At 36.9% G+C, this 17,256-nt stretch overlaps 1 protein-coding gene and 1 long non-coding RNA gene across 3 annotated transcripts in view; one reads left to right on the top strand and one right to left on the bottom strand.

Moving 5' to 3' along the window:
* LOC140520703 (uncharacterized) overlaps positions 1-17,256 on the bottom strand; it is a 122,850-nt gene that overhangs the window by 34,623 nt on the left and 70,971 nt on the right. For both annotated transcript variants that reach the window (XR_011972612.1, XR_011972610.1), the window contains exon 3: positions 14,628-14,674. This is a non-coding gene — a long non-coding RNA (uncharacterized lncRNA). The remainder of the gene's footprint in view (positions 1-14,627; positions 14,675-17,256) is intronic.
* PINX1 (PIN2 (TERF1) interacting telomerase inhibitor 1) overlaps positions 1-17,256 on the top strand; it is a 119,596-nt gene that overhangs the window by 62,891 nt on the left and 39,449 nt on the right. The window lies entirely within an intron of this gene.

Here is a 17,256-nt window from a genome sequence, read left to right as displayed (position 1 = left end):
ATAGTCAAAAAGTTTGTAAGCTTAATACCAGATCTATTAAATTATAGATTATTGGTAGGGGAACATCTGAAGTTAAGTCTAAAATTAAGCTATTAGGCTTAGACCTTTAGACCAACAACAATAAGTTAGGGTCCTTTAATTCTTAGTAATACTGTGGAGACAATTAGGTCAAGAGCTTGTGAAGTTAGCAAATATAAATATTATTTGTGTCTCAGTTGGTTAATGTTTAAAAAAAAATTCTTTTGTGGTCCATATTGTAAATGCTTTAATAAGAAGTATCACCTGACCAAAAGTTTGAATTGTTTTATCTGTTATAAACTGTGTTAACAATGAAAAATAAAATTTAAAAAAAATTTAATAGTCTTATTTATTCATTCAGTAAACTCTTAAGAGGAAGCTGGCCATAGGATGAAGGCACTGGATTTGAAGTCAGGAAGAACCAATGTCAATTCCTGCCTCTCAAACTTAGTAACTATGTAACCATGGGGAAATCACTTAGCCTTTTTGTGCCTCAGTGTCCCCATCTCTAAAAGTGAGGATTTTAATCTTGGTGGCATCTTAAGTCCTTTCTAACTCCAACTCTATACTTCTATGAATATGCCACCTACTTTGCATATAAAGACTTTAGAGTGAGCGTGAGAAAGCACACAATTAAAAGTGTAACATGAACCAATCACCAGAAGAAAGTCTTTAAAAGCAGTAGTATTAATAGTAAAACATCAAAAGTTCATACACTAGAAAACTGTTCTGAAAGGCATGAAGTTTGCAGTGTGCTATCATTCCTACTTTAGTGGCTCTACAGAGGCTCCTGGGGTATGTCCATCCTATAGCTGGGATAAAGAATCTCATTTAATTGCCTGTCCTGTCTCTTAAGATCATTGTTGTATTTGTTATAACTTAGTAAGTTCGAATTCTAATACTAATGCTTCAGAAACTTGATTTCCTACTAGCCGCTGTACTGTGAGAATCTGTCTTCTTATTTAAATACACTGCCATTTGATAAAAGGTAATGCGTAGGGTATTGCTTTATAATCTGAACTATAAACTTGCCCCGAATTTTGTCCAGTGACTCAAAAACTGACTTATTTTCATTTTCAGTTATAGCTTGCTTATAAATGCCAGATTCTATTGAACAGCCATGGCTAATCACTATATATTGAAAATTATGCATAAAGTATTAGATCAGATCAATCTGTTATGTATTGAGAATCATACATAATTGGAGAAATAGTTAAATCAATTTAGATGTCTATTTATAATTAATATTTAAAATATATAGAGTATATGGAATATATAATGTCGTGCCAACTTTTACATGGTCCACTTGGTGCTTAATCTAGCCCTGGTATTCAGTCCTAAACTAACACCATATTCTAACTGACCTTTAACTTCTCTCAGCATTAAAAGTGTAGAGGTACAGGTCTGTTGCTTCTGGGCTTTTGGGACAAATTACTGTCTGGATGCTCTGATACTCAGCCTCTCTCCTTTTCTTTCTCTAGTAACAGAAACTTCACTGCTTCCACTTCAGTCAAAGGGGGAAGCATTGTGTTGTTGCTCTCAGAACTCTTCATTAGTTTTCAGAGTTTTCACATGGTAAAGCAGAGGAATAAAAATAAAAAGTATGATGATACCTCTTTCCCTGATAGATTCTACTTGCTCTTGGTTTTTTTTTAATACTAGTTTTACAGAACTAGCATTCCGTTTTAATTTTGCTTATTAAACCTGTAAGAATACTTTTCCTTGCAGCTTTTTGAGGTCTGTTCTCTGACAGGAACTTCACTCTTTTACAAAGATCTGGATTTACTAAAATTTCAGCCAGTATAACATACAAATGGCATCTGACAAAGTTAGTTTAAGATAGATGACAAAATCTCTTCTCCTTTTTAGAATTTGTCTTAGGAAAAATACTGTCTCTACTTGGAAAAATAGTAGAAATTGTCCTTTATTTTTGAAGGAAACTGGGTTATTTTTGAAATATATAAAGCTTTTTGCCTTAGCTACAGATCCTTAAGGCTGTGTGTGGGTCCATCATTTTCATTTTTGCACTGTCTCTTTGGATCTTGCTGCAGGCCCCTAGGTTTTTCACAAAATGCCCTCCTACTGTTTAAGTTAGCATGGCTGTGCTGTCAAGGAGAGTCTGCCTTCCTTCAGTTTTCGCCAACCACTTATCTAGAAAAATCCCTCCAAGGATATAGAACAAATTCTAATGCAGGTATTTTTTAACTTGAAAAAGTCCACCTTATGCCCTGCAGTCCCTAACCCAGAAACTCAAATTCGTAGAGGTAGTATTCAACTTCACAGTATTTAGGCATCTAAGGGGACATGGTAGGCAGAATGCTGCTCTTAGAGTCAGGAGGACTTGGGTTGAAATTCTGCTTCAGACACTCAGAGCAAGACATGTAATCTCTTATAGCCTCAGTTTCCCCATCTGTAAAAAAGAGATTAAAAACAGCTCCTATGTCACAGGGTTGTTATGAGGATCAAATGAGATAATATATATAAAATGCTTTGCAAACCTTAAAGTGTTATATAAAGGTTATCTAATAATAGAAGTAAATATTTTTTTTCTTCTGAATAGACCTAAAATCTTATCTTCACTGGTCAGTTAATAAACATTTATTAAGCACCTACTATGCCAAGTTCTGAGCATTGAGGATAGAAAGGAAGGCAGAAGACAGTCCATGTTCTCAAAGTGACAACATGAGATAATCCAGTGTGGGTCCCTGCTTGATGAGCTGAACATGTAATGGTCATGTCTGCTCTCACACATCATACCGCCTAATACTCAAGCCTCTTGTTGCAGCTTTACCCTCTCTTCTCAGTGACCACATTTCTTCTCTATCCGAAAGTTGTAGATGGCACCACCATTTGGTCAGTCATCTAGACTCAAAACTTCAGTTAGCTTTTTCTCTTCCCTCTCCCTTCCCTCCTTCCTTCTGTCCACACATGTTCAGTCATTTGTCACATTTATTCATTTTTGCCTTTACAACATCTGGCCCTCATCCTCTTTATACATTGATACCACTCTTGCTTAGGTCCTCATTACTTCAGCAACCAAGGACAAACACGACGATTACCTATAGACTATTGTAATAGCCTTCTAATTGGCCTCCTTGCCTCCACTCTTTTCCCTCTCCTTTCTATCTTTCTCAAGGCTGCCAAACTAATCTTGCTAAGGCACAATTCTGATTGACATTCTCCTGACCAAAACCCTTTCAGTGATTCCCTGTTGATATTAGGATAAAATGCAACCTCTTTAACCTGGCATTTAAGGACCTCTACCATCTGTCTCCAGCCTACCTTTCTAACCTTATTATAGCTACTTTCCTTCACATAATTATATGTTCTAACTATACTGAAGCTACTAGTTATCCCCCAATTGTGACCTTTTCCCTCCTACTCGTACCTGGAATGTGTTCCCTCTAAATATTCACGTATTTAAATTCTCTTCAGGCAAGGTCTAGCTCAGATGATACTTCTACAGACCTTTCTCTCATTATCCTTCCTAGTGTCCCTTCACTTGAAAGTGATTTCTTCTCATATCTTCCTAGAGAACTTAGTTAACATATTACTTTGTACGTAGTAGGCATTTAATACTTTAATTGAGGTGAATAGACATTGTGGAGGATACAAATATAAATGGCTTGACTGTCATCCTCAGGGAACTTACCATCTAGTAGGGCGGTACAAGCTATATGGGGGCCATCTTCAGTCGTCCTCATCTGTATCATGGCTCTGAAGGAGAAAGTGAGGTTGGTGTCTTTGCACAGCCCTCCCTCACTTAAATCCAATTCTCCTCTTTGATATCATGGCCCTCTTCAAGAAGAAAGGACAAATAACAGCTAGCTGCACACAAATTAGAACATGATAAGTGAGGCATAGACAGGAAGGAACAAAGTGCTGTGAGAGTTGAGAGGAAAGTGTGAAGGCATTAACTCTCCAGACCTTAGCAGGATAGGAATTCTCTGCCGGTGAAAGTTATACAAGTTACACATTTGGAGCTTAGTTACTGTGTTCAGAATGAAGGCTTGCAGCTGGGGTATGGGTAGTTCTCAGCTGATGCTTGCTTTTCTGCAGACAGTACCTCATCAACTTCCTGCCCTGCTTCAGATGCCACAACATGTGAGTCATTCATTATCTGAGAGCATCAGTGTTTAATGGACTCCTAATCAAGTAGCTTATCTGTGATTACCAGTTTCCAGCATTATGTTTAGATCTACTATAAATCAAGTCAAAGAATATCTTCAGGTTAGCTATGAGGAAGTATCCCAACAAGTTTGAGAACAATTTTGTGTGTATGTGTGTGCGTGTGTGTGCGCGCATCTTTCAGGTACCTTTGTGAGCTCTTTTATATTGGGGATTGTTTTAAGCTTGTTAGCTTAAACATATGTAAAGGCATATAATTGTGTGTATGAAAGGTGTTCTGTGTGGTATTGAGTTGACCTTCGTAAAGCATTGTGCAACTCAAAAGGTTCTATTCACTGAAATATTATTATTAATTTTTTTGTTGCTTATTGGTCAATATTACTCATTTAGAATATTAGGGTTATATGATCCTAATGCTGATTAGGGTTGCTGATTTTTTTTACATTGATTTGTTAAGTCAGGTCTCCTCTGACTAGCTGTCATAAACTTCCCAAAGAGTAGGTTGTTCCTGTTTACCTAAGTAATCTTAGATTACTATGGATTTCTCTCAAAGATCCAGAGAATGCTATTACTTCTTTTTTGCCTTTTTTTGTATTTGGGCATTTCCAAAAGATAGGGGTTTTTTTTTTTTAGTCTTTTTAGCAACAAAACAAAATACTAGAATTAGCATCATCATAATTTCTTATACTTGGTAATGGTCTTTCCTCTCCTATTTAGCAAGATATCTTAGTGTTCTGACCTTCTCTAAAAGTCTTTGATTTTTGAAAAATTTTAAGTGTTATAAATTATAACAGTCTGACATGAAGTACACATGTCTTATTGTTCTACATAAGCATATGTTCATCATTACCATTGACATTAACTAAGGTTCTCTTGCTTATAGGCTACTGTTTTGATTAGCTGGTTTGGGTTAGAGGATTTTTCTAGGGAGAATTCACATCTTTGGAATCCATATCTTTCCTTCAGCTATCAAGAATCGGGTTGATAATTTTAGCCTATACTATTAGTCAATGATTCGTCCATATATCCTGACATGGACTTATAGTCAGAAATCAGGGAAGAGAAATTGGGACAGGCCTCAGGTAAAAATAGCTTTAGTAGCCTGTCTTCTTCTTGGGGCTATTTGTGCTTTCTGTCATCTTTTGCCTCGTGCTGTGGCATTGATACGTAAGGAAAGAGCTAACAAAAATGTAGGAAAGTAAATGGATTGCTGTACTTTGCCTCCAATCAAAAATTTATTAGCCTAAGGTTTGCATATTAGTAAAGTCAATAAATACTTTTGTTCTGTAGAGTATTTCATCTTCCAGCTCCCAGGCTGTGTGGATCAGGGTACTGAAACTACTCTTCCTTACTTGCTTGTAGGTTTAATTAGTAGCCTACCAATTATAATATGATATTGGCTTGAGTATAATTTTTTTTTTTTAAAGAAAAAACATTTTAGTCTGTGCAGTTTTGCCTTCTGTGATAAAAACAAATTTCCATTGACCTTGGAGTTTAAAAGAAAATCTTTCCTGTATGATACCTTCTGGGCTTATAGCCTGGCTCCTTTTGCTTCTGTTACCTGAACTTATTCTTTATAGTATTGCTTATGCAGACTGCCAGTTTAGAGGGCAAAAAAAAGAACAAATTTCAGGGCACAAATTGCATATAGTAATTTTGCAGATTTAGTTTCATGTTCCTCAGTGGACCAGAAAGTTAAAGCATTTATCTAAATTGTCTCTGTGTCACTATCCCTTGAAACCGCATCGATTGGCCCCCAAATTTGGCTTTTACTCACAGAAACTCCCTAACCTGACCTGTACTTATATCTGAACACATAACCTAGTTCTCTCCTTGTAGTAGTTACTGGTATTGCCCTCCAATCATCATCTGTTCCTGCCAGATTCTTTATCATATTGTCCTGGATGTTATTCTTCTTCTTCCAGTCAGTAAGACTTCAAGATCTTTTATATCTTTTCCCTATGTGGTCACTTATCAGCATCCTTTCAGAGATGCAACTCCTTGACCTTTCCCTTCCCGACAGTCTTCTCACCTCTGTGACCAGTATGATTTTTTATTGTGTGTGTGGAAAGGAGTAGGGAATTAGCTCACTGAGGAAAAATCTCCACTCTTTTCACAAAATCTGCCTTGACATCCTTGCACCATTTGTTTGAATACTTAATTACTTAAGAGACCCAATAGATCAGCTGTACAGGTACATTGAGGTTGAGATGTCTTCCTGACTTGTCATGGGCAACAAATTTCATCAGCTTGTAGTAGGACCTTCTCAACTTAAATAGCCTAGTCCTAAGCTCACAAATATGCAGTTCAGCACTGAACCTGTTTTCTAATCCTTTCCAGGTTACTTCATAGAATCTGTGCTATCTAGCCTCATTTCCAAGAGCCCCATCACCTTCATGTCATGAGACATCTGAATACAAATTCATTATTTGTCCCATTACCCCCTTTACATTAAAAATACCCCATTTAGGAAGAAACAAATATCAGAGAGAGAGGGAGACCGACTTAGGTGTTATTAAGAAGGAAAATGAAAGGAATCAAAACTACATTTACAAGTAAGAGATTTCCTTCTGTTGATATATAATAATACTCATCAGTAATTTTTGTCTTGTGATAGAATATATTTTAATGACTTCAAATTTTTCTTTTTAAAAGTAAGATTGTGGAAAAGCACCTTATATATAAAAATACTTGTAACAGCATTTTTTGTTGTAGCAAAGATTTGGAAACAAAGTGGGCACCCATCAATTGGGGAATAGCTGAAAAAATTAAGTTATATGAATATAATGGAATGTTATTACATCATGAGAAATAACAAAGGGAACAGATTCAGAGAAACCTGGGAAGACTTGTATGAACTAATGCAAAGTGAAACCACTAGAACCAGAATAATTTATGATATCTGAAAACAATAATATTGGAAAACAGCTATGAAAGACTTAAAAACTATGATCATTGTAATGGCCAATCATAATTCCAGAAAACAATTGATCGATCATGTTTCCTTATGTTTGGTAGAAAAGGGGTGGGACTTCAAGTGCAAAATAAAACATACATTTTCAAGCACAGCTAATATATGGATTTGTTTTGTTTGTACTTATTTGTTACAAGGGAAGGAATTTATTGAGTTGAGGGTGGTAGTGGTAGTAATAGTAATATTGTAAAGATAAAGAAAAGAAAGAAAACTAGCATTAACAGATCATTAAAAAAATACAGTGGAGCACAAGAGCAAGCCCAAAAGGGGTCACAAGCAAGTAGGCAAGTGCAGGTGCCAACATGTTCAATCTGAGATATGCTTCTTAAGAAAAGCAGTTATGCATAGTAGAGTCATTGTTTCATATGCAATTTTCTTTTTCTCTCTTTTGTATAGGAAAATGTTCTTGTTTGTCAAATTTAAAATAAAATAAAATAAAAAACAGGAGAAAAAGTAAAATTACTTTCAATTCATAGTCATATATTTGGACAAATTTCATTCCTCTTAGCAGCAGATCTTATTGAGGTCAATCTATGAAGTTACAAAAGAAATTCATTTGCCTTTTTAGTTGAAGTGACTTTAATTATTAAATTTTCTATTGGCATATAAGGTGAGTACTCTTATGCCACACTTGTTTCACCAATTAAGACAGCACAGATATAAGCCAGGTTCTTGATCAGGTCATAGAAGTTTATGTAAAATGATTTGACTGAGTTATTGTTTGATCATGTAAGGGGGAACTATGATAACCCTTAGTTGTCTAAATGTAATGACTTTCTTTAATTTGGGACTTTTATAAGTCCCTTCACTGAATCATTCTTTGTCAAGCTCAGTTCATGACTTTGGTTTGTACTTCTATCTTCCAAGGTATGCTACTCTAAATACCCACTTAACTCTTTAGATAGACATATTATTCCCTATGGCGACATATTTGGAAACACATAATGCATTACACATTTCGAACCTTTACCAGATGCTTTATCACTTCCAGTCATTCTCAATAGCATTGAATTTGCCAATTTGACATGAGCAGGGAAGTTTGCCCTGAATAAATACTGTAGATAAATGGTCTTTCTCTTTTTGAAAAGAATTTGGGACACTTCTTAAATTTCATACCAGTAGCCAACAGCATTCCCTTTAAAAACTTATTTACATTAAAGATTTTAGTTAGACACGAAACTGTTTAATTTGAGCTTACATCATATCTTTATTTGGGTTGTAATTAAATAGGCAAAGTTTGAAGTTTTTTACTTTGTAGCATTATTCGTAAGTGGATAGTTTTTATATATGGACTGTTAACCTCTATATATTAATAAAATCAAGAGTGTAATAAGTGCTAAGTTAGTTTAATTAGCAACAATGGGAGCAATAGAACCTGCACTTAGATAGTGTTCCTTTAAGCACCTGGCAAACTACTTCTTGGTACACATCTACTTTGCAATGTATTTTCACTTCTTAGAGAGGTAAGTTGAGTTATGAGAAGTCCCATTTAATTCAACAAATATTTGTTTGGTGCCTGTGTGTAATGCATTGGACTAAGTGCTAGTAATACAAAAATGAGGCAATAAAAATCCCTGTTCTTAAGGAGCTTATCCCCTATTAACCATGGGGATAAGATAAATATTAGATAACTATAACAAAATGTATGAGATGGTAATGGCACCTAATATATCACATTCTGTGAAATGTATAGAAAACTTCCAAAGATAAAGAATTCTAGGAAGAAAAAAAAATCACTTTTTTTGATCAGGGGAGGAGGATTGGGGCTAGATAAGGAAGAAAGAGATAACTGAAAAGAAGCATAGGTAAAGTGCTATGAGAAATCTGGGATAAGGATAAGGACCTATGATTTCATTGATACAAATAGCTCTCCAATGAAGAAACTCGATTTACCGAGGCAGATTGGCATCTTTCTACAACTTGGAGTCTTAGAGAGTTGCTTAGATCCCAGAGGGGCTCTGTAACATGCCCAGGGGCCCAGAGCCAGAGTATGTGTCAGTCAGGACTTGAACCTGTGACCTCCTGGTTTCAAGGACAGTTCCCTATCCACTACTGTACCGCTACTTTTCCATGGGAAATATGACCTGGTAAAAAAAAAAAATTGTATTCATTTGAGTAGCTGAGGGAAGGCTTCATGGAGGAGGTAATCCATATCTTTTCCTAGTCTCTTTGGATGGACATATTATTCACTATGGTGATGTATTCAGAAAACCATAACATGCTACACATTTAGAACCTTTTCCCAGCTCCTTTATCAGTGGGAGTCATCTTCAGGATAATTACATCTATTGATGGAAAACCTTGATTTCAGGCTCATTTTAACTCACACAATTGAAGTCTGGAGGCCTCACTTGAGAAACCCAGAGACATGAGAGTGAAAAAGGGGAGTAGAGGTCAGGACGAGTCAACCAACAAGCATTTATTTTTTCTTAGTGGTTACTGTGTGCCAGGTATTATGCTAAGCACAGTGGATGCAGATTCTGAGTCTGAGGTAAGGAAGGAGAGTATTCTAGGCATGAGGGAGTAGTCTCTATTTCTTGGAGACTGTCAAGAAAAAAAGCAGGAATTACTGATACTCTATTTTGTTTAACTATTCTCAGGGACTATACTTATGAGATTTTATTGTGATTTTTTGGTGTTGGTATGCTGTGTTGAAACAAAATTTATTATTTAAAACTAGTAATTTTTTCTACTGACTAGTTTCATTTATAATTAAAAGTCAAGACAAAGTTTTAATAAATCATTTAACATTTGTTGAGCTTCTACCTTGTGCTACATTATAGAAGCAGTAATGTTGTATACCTGGTCACTACCTATAATGAGCAATCCATGTAAAGTTAATTAAGAGAGATCTGGAGAAGATGAGTTGAATTGAAAAAGACTCATAGACTGGAGCCAGACATCCCATTTTGAGAGCAGTGGTATGTGCTTCATACAAAGGTAGTCAGTAAACATTTATTAGGCACCTGCTGCGTGGGAGGCACTGAAGGGCTAAAGATACAAAGAAAGACACAAAACAGCCCCTGCCCTCAAGGAGCTGACAGTCTAATAGGGAAGACTAGAAGTAAGTCTGAGTTAGGCAACCTAGAGTGTAGAATTAACTTCAAAGAATAGATTGCATTTAATGGAATCCAAGTTCAAATGTCCATACTAGAAAACAGCCTAATATTTTACATTCTGAAGTTTCCTGTTAAGCCTGTACTACTTGGTTTACCTGTCCTGTCTCTAACAAACCTGCCCCTTAATAAAATTTACATTATGAGTTACCCTTTGACTCTCTTATCATTAAAAGAGAGTGTTCTTTCCTCCTATTTTTATCAATTTTTTTATTCCTTGCATCTTGTCTTGGATAGAGGGACAACTTTCATTAATCCTGTTACTTTTCAGAAATCTTAATTTATGTTACTAAAATCTAGATTCAGTGTCCCAAATCCATACCTCAAGAAGGTTAAAAAAAAAAAAGGTGAATGGGGGAGGGGAGAAGAAAGAGTGGGCCATGGAGATAGTAAAACAAGATGGAATTTGTCCTTTTTTGACTCCCTCCTTAATGGTCCACGACTACTTTTCCATTCCCTGCCTCCACCTTTATCCTGTCACTTTTGCCTACCCTGTCTTCATTTCCCCACTCTTTTCTGTTCCCTGCGATTACATAATATCCCTGTTATGATCAGTTCCTGTTTTGCCAGAGAGAGGAATTATGACTCTTTCAGGGAAAAACCCTGTTCTAACATTAGTAGTGCTAGTTGGTGTCCAGTACATTACCTCATATGGGAAACACAGCACTTTACAAACTTCTCTTTTCCTATTGGACTCAACCTTAATCAGATTCCCCTCAGCTTTCTTTATTTCCACACACACACACACACACATGCACGCACGCACACACCCACACAAGATTCCTATTTTTTAGAACACTCCTTCCAGAAACTTGATCATACTATTTATTTTGTGATTGCTTACACCTCTTAACTTTAGATGTTTCTCTGTTCTCCAGGAAAATGATTAATTTATATAATATTAATTTCACTAGGAGAACCCTTTAGACCTAGGGTTTAAAGGAATCCTGAAGTGAATCTTTTTGTAGGACATATACAGTTTTATCTCATTTATACACCACTAGAAGACTTCTGAATTAAGGGAAAGAAGAGTAAAAACAAAACACCTAGACTATTAGTGTCAAGGCCACGTATGAACAAAAATTCTATTCCAGTGCCTCCCCGGGTACAGAGTTGACTGAAATTCTCAAAGGGTATGTCAGCAGAGATATGCTCTAGAAGATTCTACCAGCCTGGAAAGGCTGCAAGTACCAGATTGGCCCAGCACCATGCTATGGCTCCTGTAAGAGAACCAGCTCAATGAAATAGGATAATGGCCACTAGATAATGGTTTTATTGGTCATGGTGACTTGTGCAGCAGATAAAATACAAAATGATCTTTAGGCCTCAGCAACCTGAGTACCATATTTTGTAGGAGGCTTTTTTCTGGTATAGCTAGGCACTTGATGGCGCAGTGATTATAGTATTGGACCCGCAATCTAAAAGATTTAAATTCATATCCTACCTCAGATGCTTATTAATTTTGTGACCCCAGGCAAGTCACTTAACCTTCCTCAGACTGAGTTTTCTTATCTGTCCCCATTCTCATTTATATTCAATCCATCTTTGTCTGTTGGCTGCTTCCATGTTGTCTACCAATTTACCCATGTCTCCTCCATCCTCAGAAAGCCCTTACTTGATCAGTCCATCCCTGCTAACTGCCATTCCGTATCTCTCCTCCTTTTCCTGGCTTAAAGGCAGAGCCTGTCTGAATCTGTTCTCTTCAGAGTTGCTAATAATCTCTTAATTGACTTTTCTCAGTCCTCATCTTTCTTGAGTTTTCTGTCATCTTCCACGTTATTTATCACTCTCTTCTCTGATATCTCTTCGCTCTATGTTTTCTTGACATGGTTTTGCCTTTATTCTTATCCTACCTGTCTGATCGCTTCTACTCAGTCTCTTTTTCTGGATCTTCTTCTGATGGATGTCTCGCAGGACTCTTTCCTGGGCCCTCTTCTCTTTTTCCTCTATTGGATTTCACTTGATGATCTCATCAGCTCCTATGCATTCATTTAATTTTTACGCTAATGATTCTTAAATCTACTTATCCAGACCTAACCTCTCTCCTGACCTCAAGTCTCACATCTCCAATTACCTATTGGACATCTCAAATTGCATAATTTACAAACATCTTAAACTCAGTATATCAAAAACTGAGCTCATTATCTTTGCTCCTAAACCCTCCTCTCTTCCTAACTTCCTTTATATTGTTGAAGGTGTCTCCACTCTCCTAGTCACCCAGGCTGACAACCCTTCACTTCTTATTTCTCTTCTTCCCCCCTCCCCAACATATTCAGTCTATAAGCTAAGGCTTATATGTATTTACCTGTGTGAAATTTCTCAAATATGTTTCTTTCTCTCCTCTGGCACTGTCACTATCTGGTGTTGATCCTTATCACCTCACTCCTAGTCTCATGAAACATCCTGGTCTTCTGCCTCAGATTTCTCCCCACCATATTCTGTCCTTCATGCAACTAGATGATCTTCCTAAAGCATAGATGTGAGTCTCTCTCTCTCTCTCTCTCTCTCTCTCTCTCTCTTTCTCTCTCTCTCTCTCTCTCTCTCTCTCTCTCTCTCTCTCTCCTCTCTCTCTCTCCCCCTCCCACACACACATGCACACACACACACACACACTCCAATACATTCCAGTGGCTTCCTGTCACCACCAAATATAAAATCTATTTACCACTGAGAGACCTTCATAACCTGCCCCCATAATCTTCACACTTTACATATCCCCTCCATTGCATTCTCCATCTTCCAACTCTGGGAATTTAACTGGTTGTCCCCCATACCAGGGATGTTCTCCCTCCTCATCTCTACCTCCTGGTTTTCCTGTCTTCCCTCAAACTCTAGCTAAAAATCTTACCATCTACAGGAAGCCTTTCCCAACCCTCCTTAATTCTAGTGCCTTCCTTCTGTTGATTATTTCAAATTTATTTTGTTTATGGCTTGTTTGTCCTTAGTTGTTTGTGTGATATCTTCCCATTAGACCGGGGGTCCTTGAGGGCAGGGACTGACTTTTGCCTTTCATAATGCCTGGCATATAGTCAGAGCTTCATAAATGCTTACTGATTGGTGGACAGTATAGGGAAGTGGAGTAACTTGATTGAGAAAGAGCAGGGAGACCAGTGTTGATGGATTTAGAGTACATGAAGAGGAGTAATGTATAAGAAGATAGAGAGTTAGTAAGGGATCAGGTGATGATGAACTTTGAATGCCAAATAGAGGACCTTGTATTTGTCCCTTTTGTTAGGGAGCCACAGGAGTTTATCGAATAGGGTGACCCAGTGAGACCTGTGCTTTAGGAAGATCACTTTAATAGATGAGGGTAAAATGGACTGGGGTAGGAAGAGACTGGAGGCAAGGAGACCCACCCACAGGCTATTACCATAGGCCAGGAGTAAGGTGATGTATGAGGGTAGTGGCAGTGTCAAAAGGGAGAATACGTTTATTCAGGAGGTATTTACAAAGGAAGAATTGATAGAAGTTGGCAACTGACTGGATATGGGGGTGAGAGAGAGTGAGGAAGTCAAGCATGACACCTAGGTTATAGGCCTGGGTGACTGAAAGGATATTGTTATTCTCAACAGTGGTAGGGAAGTTAGAAGGGAAAGATAATTCAGTTTTAGATGTGTTGAGTTTAAAATATTCATGGGACATCCATTTGGAGATTTCTAGTAGGCAGTTGCAGATGTGAGAGTAGAGGTGAGGAGAGAGAATTGATTAAATAGATCTGAGAATCATTTGTATAGAGATATTTGAATATCTGGGAGTAGATGAGATAGATCACCAAGTGAAATGGTATCAAGGGAGATAAGGGAGAAATGGCTGCTTGCATGTTGCCTTCCGGTGTACCCATGCCTCCTCTATTATCAAAAAACCCTTACTTGATCAGTCCACATAAGGAGAAAAGAAGACCCAGGATAGAACTTTTGGGAAACCTGTGATTAGCAGACACAACGGGGATAAAGACTCAGCAAAGGAAACTGAAAAGGTGCAGTCACACAGAAGGGAGGAAAATCAGGAGAGAGTAGTTTCATGAAAATCTAGACAAGAGAGTATCAAGGAGAAAAGAGTGGTCAGCAGTGTCAGAGGCTGCAGAAGTGGTCAAGAAGGTTAAGGATTGAGCAAAGCTGTTAGATTTGGTACTTAAGAGGAATTTTTTTAGAAAGCTGTTTAAACTGAATGGGAAGATCAGAAGTCATACTGTAGAAAATTATTAAGATAGTGAGGAAAAGAGAAGGCACCCATTATAGACCTATTATAGATTGTAATATATTTTCCTTATTTTGATGGTATATTTTCTTTTATGTCCTACTCATTTCCAACTATATCCTTCCCACCTCACATTGGCAGAGTCATCCATTGTAAAAAGAAAATAGTGAGAAAAATAACTCAGTAACACTTACCAACATATCATCCAAATGTGTTTTGTTCCCATAGTTCCCACCAATCCCTGCAAAAAAAAAGTGAGAGGTATATTTTGTTCTCTCTCCTTTGAGATCAGTCTTGATAACTCTAATTACAAAATGTTCAACTTCAGTTGTTTTGTAATTACCATTTCCATTTACATTGTTTTAGTCATTGTGTATGTTGTTTTCCTGGTTCATCTTGCTTCACGTTAAGTCTTCCCAGTGATCAATTTTCAAGATATTTCTAAAAAGAGAATTTTCCAACATATGCAAAAGTTCGCAGCTATTTTTATTGCTAAATAAAAGGGTCAAATAAGGAGACAGTAACTACTAATAGTGAGGTAGCGCAGTGGATAGAGCACTGGGCTCAGAATCAGAAAGGCTTATCTTCATGAGTTCAAATCAAGCCTCAGAGATGTAATAGCTGTATGACCTTGTCAAGTCACTTAAGTCTGCTTGCCTCAGTTCCTCATCTGTAAAATGAGATCGAGATGAAAAATGCAAAGTCAGACACAACTGAACAACAACAACTGTTATAGCCACATATTTTTACTTTCTCATTTCTAGAAAACCATTGAGTAAGTTCTGTACACATATTGAATGTATGCTTAATGAAAATATAACAGCAGCAGACTTTTGCAGATGTTACCCTGTTGTATCAGTAAGCACCCCAACATTTATGGGGGACCTGCTACCACAGGTTCTTTGATCTGCTTCTCTAAAAGGAAAAGCAACTTTTGAAGGGTTAATAATCACTTTAATCAAACACAGGTATCAGAGAAAATAAAAATTTCAGAGAAATAAAAAGTCAACAGACAGTGCTTCCAAGTTGCCTACTAACATACATACATACATCTTTACCAGAGAGGGAAGCATCACCACCTGGGTTTTCAAAACAAGGGGGCTTCTTAGCGACTTCCCAGAGTCTGATCTGACATGAAAACCTTCTTCCAAAAACTAAGCCCCAAAGTAAAACCTCACCCTCAGAGTATTTATACACTTCAGAACCAGAGGGCATGACCCTCTGACCCATTGCCTCTATAGAAAAAACAAAAGATACTTGGGACCCTCTTACAAACAACTCCCTTAATCAAGCTTCCCTTGGTGGGCAGGCCCATCAGTGGGTGGGGAAGATCTTCTTTAATCACATTCAAATAGAGGCATTATATTTCTTGATTATACTAAAATAAAAACAGCAAAAGATCCTACTTTGCTTGGCCTCACACCCATACCAAAGCATATTTAGTCGCATGAATGAATGAAAGAGAAAATAAAAGAATTTACTGTGCTTACTATTGTCAAAAAGTGTGTTTGACTTGGTGTGTCACCATGATGCATTAAAGGCTCTCCAGCCTTTGGCAGAGATTGTGTGGACAACAGTCTAGCAAAACTGATGCAAAATCTACATTCCACATCCATCATCTTCCATCCATAAAGAAGAGATAGTTACATGAATATGTTATTGGTGGATCTGTGAAACAGTACCGACATTCTGGAGAACAGTTTGGAATTATGCAAATAAAGTGATTAAAATGTCCATACCCTTTGAACTAGAGACTGTTACTGGGCTTATAGCCCAAGGAAATTATTGCTAAGAAAATCCCCTTACTCCAAAATATTTATATCATTACTTTTTTTGATAACTAAGAATTGTAAGCAAAGTAGATGTCCATCAATTGAGGAATGGCTAAACAAACTGTGATACATAAATGTAATCTATTACTGTAAGAAATGATGGTTGACATGAATACATAGAAGTATGAAAAGATCTACATGATCTGATGCAGAGTGAAGTAAGCAGAGCCAAGAACACAATATACACAGTAACTACAATCGTGTAAATGGAGAGAACAATGACATACTAAAAAAATCAAAAGTATGTGTAGCAAAATTATAAAGATCAACTCTATTGAAGAGATATGAGAAGACACGCTCTACCCACCATTTCACATGAAGGTGGGAGGTCCACAAGTGTCAATATATTGCATATTTTCATATTTTTTCAATGTATATGTCAGTTGTGGTTTTTTTTCCTTCTCTAAAATATGCTACTTACTTTATGAGATGGCTCCCTGGGGAGTAAAACTGGGGAGTTTTACATGAGATGCTATGATGTAAGAAACAGAAAATTTCAATAAAAATTGATTTTTAAAGAGATGGAGATACATTCTCATGCTTCTTCTATGGTCATCATTTCATAGCATTGCGTTTCATTCAGTTGTTATTTCCCTTTGCATTGTTGTATGTATAATTTTCCTTGTTCTGTTTTCTCTGCATCATCACAAACTTGTCTGTATTCTTATTCATCATTTTTTGTAGCACAATAATATTCCGCTAAATTTGTGTACACAACTTGTTCAACGTTCCCTGATTGATGCCTACCTTCCTTCTAGTCCTTTGCTGCTATGAATATTTTGGTATATGTAGGGTACTTCTTTTTTCATGGATTCCCTGTGGGTAAATTTCTGGATCAAAGAAAGTAGATATTTTAGTTATTTCCTTAACCTAATTCCAAATTGCTTTCCAAAATGGTTAGACCAATTCATGATTCCACTAACAGTTAGTAACATGCTGTCTTTTCATACATTCTCCAAGATTTTTATTATTTCCAATTTTTATTATCTTT

Source organism: Notamacropus eugenii, chromosome 1 (assembly GCF_028372415.1).
Source record: "Notamacropus eugenii isolate mMacEug1 chromosome 1, mMacEug1.pri_v2, whole genome shotgun sequence".
NCBI lineage: Eukaryota > Metazoa > Chordata > Mammalia > Diprotodontia > Macropodidae > Notamacropus > Notamacropus eugenii.
The sequence above is the reverse complement of the archived record's forward strand: the minus strand, read 5'-3'. Positions and strand labels throughout refer to the sequence as shown.